This window comes from Capricornis sumatraensis, chromosome 10, assembly GCF_032405125.1.
Source record: "Capricornis sumatraensis isolate serow.1 chromosome 10, serow.2, whole genome shotgun sequence".
In the NCBI taxonomy this organism is placed as follows: domain Eukaryota; kingdom Metazoa; phylum Chordata; class Mammalia; order Artiodactyla; family Bovidae; genus Capricornis; species Capricornis sumatraensis.
In genome coordinates this window covers 19,927,631-19,931,815 of record NC_091078.1, presented here as the reverse complement: position 1 = coordinate 19,931,815, position 4,185 = coordinate 19,927,631, and the positions used below count along the sequence as shown (strand labels likewise).

The following is a 4,185-nucleotide window of genomic DNA, read 5'->3' as shown; positions in this document are numbered from 1 at the left end:
CTACAAAATTAAGGTGAGTACTAGACTTGCCTTAGACTGGGTTATTTAATGTATTCATATAGGTGCACATGCAACACTACATCACAGTGTTAAAAGTATTTTGATTCCTGGTATTCCGTATGATCATTTCCACTGAAACTCTATGTATATTATACGCATTTTTAACAGTATTCTGAGAGGGGGCCCAAAGGGGTCCTTGATCAAGGCAAACCTTCAGAGGAAGTTCCCTGCTTACCCCAGAGGAGAATTAAGTGGCATGTATTAGAAACAGTAACTTGATCTCTTGTTCTATGTGGCCCTCCAGCAAAAGTCACACCATTCGTGGTCAGGGCTGTCTGACTGCCCTTGGGCTGGGCACCCCAGCTCATTCACCCCATTTCCCCTCTCTAGGCAAAAGTGCCCCTTTGCCCCACCTTGGCAGCCCTGAAGGAGGCCTGTCTGTTGGTGCTGGTCTGAGGCTATTCTTTCTGTCACATTGGCCCACTGCGGAGGGGGCAACCCAGACATGAAGGCAACAAGAAGAGCTTGGACTGGAGGAGAGCAATTGTTCCCTGAGCCTTGGCTAGTGTGTGTTGACCACTGGCTCCCAGCTGCCTTCTCACCACTCCTTGCCCCTGTTATTAGTATAGTAATCAGCCAGATGGAGGAAAGGGGAGACCCACTGATGTAGAGCCCTTCTTCACTTCAGCAGACAGAGGGCATCCACGCCTGAGCCAGAGTTCCTACCCCTCAGGAGCTCGCAGTCTGGCAAGGGAATCAGAGCAAAGAACTCAGAGTAGGAAGAGATTAAAACCTTACAGCCAACATGGACCTACTGTATAGCACAGCGAACTCTACTCAATATTCTGTGATAACCTATATGGGAGAACAATCTGAAAAAGAATGAATAAACGTATATGTATAACTGAATCATTATGCTGTATACCTGAAACTAATACAACTTTGTAAATCAACTATACTGCAATAAAAATTTTTTTAATTAAAAAAAACTTTTAAAGGTTTGGAGGTGAAGTCTGATCTAAGTGAGTGGAACAAATTGGAAACAATGAAGTTAATTTTATTTTAACTTATTTATTTATTTATTTTTAACAGTGACAACATCCACACTCTGTACTTTATTTAAAATTAACAAAACGATAAAGACAGTTACAGGTAAATGACAATTCAGTACATTTAGCTGGATAGTATAAAATTTACATATTCACAAGCACGTAGCTCCTTCAACCATCAACAACAACACGGAACGTTTTAGTCTATGTAGTCAAAGTCTTCTGGAATTCCAAAATTTTTATCAATTTTATTTTCTTCAAATCCAAATTTTCTTTTGGCCCAAGATTTTATGGCAAATATGTTATCAGTCCATCTGTTAGCAGCTTCTTTGGCCACTTGATTTGCTTGACGTATTTCTTCCACAACCTGTGGGTCACATTCTCTGTACTTTTCTACTTCAGCCTGTAGCTGTTCCTTTTGGTCTCGAAGTGAAGAAAGCTCTTTGGCTAGCATAGTTCGCTCTTCCGTCTCATGTCTGCCAACTTTAGCTTTCTCGATGCTCTTCTGTAGGTTCGCATACTTTTGGTTTCCCTCAGATAACTGAGAATCCAGAACCTCCAACTTACGTTTCCTGGCGTGAAGAGCTTTACTTGGAAAAGCCCAATAATAATTAGATGTTGCAATTCTCTCACAGTCAACCATACCATCATCAACCAAGCTTTGAAGGACTTCTACTGACATAGCAGTAATGCCTTTTTCTTTGGGAGCAATCTTCTCCGTGTCTTTTAGTTGAAATACATCTTTCGTCTCATAAAATATCTCCATCATGCGGGTTCTCTTTTCCTCTGCACTTAGTCCTTTTTTCTTCGACATGGCGTGGGCGGCTGGTTTCTGAAGTTAATTTTAAATGGTGCTTCCTGGGCTGTTGGTGGGTTGCTCAGAGGGGCTGAGGTGGTTTAGAGGAAATGAAAAGTAGAGGCATAGGCAAGAGCTGGAAAGAGGCGTCTGGGCCCACTTCCTGGGCTGCTCAACTCTTGCTGAGAAGACGCCATTTCCAGGCAGCCTGGATGCAAAAGACTTTGGCCTACTTTCCATTCAGATTTCAGCAAAGACAAACACTCTGGTTCACCGTGGTTTGGTTCTTGTTAAGACCCTGATTATTTTCTCTGCTTGAGGAGGAAGGTGTGGATGAGAATAGGCTAAAGGGTTAGCTGCTCAGATCATGGCGGTGTCCCTGGGGCGCATGCCCCACCCTGAGGACATGTACACTGAGAAGAGCAGTGACCAGTCAGTGGGAGATGGCAGCGTCACTGTGGGGGAGCTTGACTTCTTGGCTCTGCAGTCAAAAGCAAGGCTTTGTTGAACAAAAAGAATAGTAAGTGTGGGTGGCAGGCATCGGGACGGGGGAGGAGATCACTGACACAAGGGCCTGCATGAAACCCTGTCCAATGGAAAGGCTAGGAAATGGCACCCAGGGCTCCCAGAGTCAGAGAACGGGGCCCTCAGACACAAGTTCATCCACATGGGGTCAGGGAATTGCTTTAGTCCCTGGAGAAAATTACAGATGTTTCTTCCTAGGAGAATGCACGTGTACCATATAAATCTGCACAGCATTCAGAGGTTCTCAACCAAAAGGTGGAAACCCTCTGTTTTCAGGAGAAAGACATGAAGCCAGAGGAGTGGAGTGACTGCCCCACAACCCACTGCACAGCTGGTGGCAGAGCCAGAAGCCCAGGTCTGATGCCCTTTCCCTTCCCTACATTGTCTCCTTTGGAGGAGACAAAGGATGGAAGGGCAGGCCACACGTCCGGTTCCACACTACATCCAGGATGCTGCTTGGTAAGAATACACACAAGATACTACGGGCCCCAAAGGTGGCAGAGGCTTCTAGTTCCCCCCAGTTCTCATCCTCCCTCTGAATTCTTGATTCTATTGCAAAGGACCAATAAGTTTTCTCCCTGAGGCATAATCTGGGGATATTATAAAGAGCCTTCTAGCTTCCTCTGTATTCAATACCTTCCTCCTCAAGCAGAGAAAGTTTTCAGAATTTTCACAAGAAGCAAACCATGGTGACCCTACAGTGTTCTCCCTGCTGAAAACTGGAAGGAAAGTGGGCCAAAGGTTTTATACCTAGGGTGCCTGGAAGTAGTGTTTTCTCAGAATGAGCTGAGCAGCAGAGGGCAGACTCCTTTCCCCCACACCCCCAGCAAGGCACAGGGGCTGCTGGTGACAAGAGGAGCCTGCTGCAAATAAATAGAGGATCACCCGCAATCTCAACTGCCTCTACCTACAAACAAGGAGGAAAGGGTAGGTCATGTGCTTCTAGTGAGCTAACCCCTCCCAGGGCTGGGGTTCAAGAGTGATGCAGGCTGCAGGTATCTGAGACTTGCATGTAAGAATGCTGTGCCCAGAGGCCCTGGATTTTCTGAATCAATGTTCATTTCAGATTTGCTATTTCCCTTCAGTTGTATGTCCTGGTTATTGATTCAGAAAACATGTCATTACAAAGGCTGGGGCAAAACCTTGTGGTGTCTACTGTGGGCAGGGCTCAGCAGTCTACATAGAGTCTGGATTTGAGAGTTCTGTCCCCAGCATTCACTCTCCAGGTTTTATTGGTTTCTGTTTAATATCAGTTCATTGTGGACCAATTCTTGCCTCTTTTCTCTTTCTCTCTTTTCTTCTCTTTTGCCTAATTTTAGCCACTACCAAAGAGAAGTCAACTCTCTCTTCCTGTCACCAACCAATCAATTTTTTATTTCATGGACAAATTGACCATCTTGGGGCAAAATACAGACTGATTCATGAAGAGTCTATCTTAGAGAATATTTAAGAAGAGGACTCTAGATGAGACTGGTTTATAATTGGCATGTCTCTTAACTAATCTGGAGCCTTAGAAGAGTTTATTCTCTTTAAGTTTTCTTAAGTCATTAGGAATGCCTCTCCAACCACTCCCAACCCTGGATCTACATTTGCACAATTTATTTGCTCTATCTCAGGAGTTTACTAAGTAAAGGGGAATTTCAGGTCCGCCCCTGCCAAAATGAGTAAGATTTCTCTGAGTTCAGAATTCTGTTGGGGGCTCCTTCTGTGCGAAATTCTCCTGGCTGTAAGAGCCTCTGAATTCAAAACAGAGATGAAGCAGAAGTTGCCATAGCCTCTTTTCAACCTCCCAGCTACTGTGGTGAGCCTCTCAGG

General features: G+C 44.8%; 1 pseudogene; it reads right to left on the bottom strand.

Moving 5' to 3' along the window:
- Positions 1-1,248: 1,248 nt before the first annotated feature.
- LOC138087886 (meiotic nuclear division protein 1 homolog pseudogene) lies at positions 1,249-1,863 on the bottom strand (annotated as a pseudogene).
- Between the last annotated feature and the right edge of the window lie 2,322 nt (positions 1,864-4,185).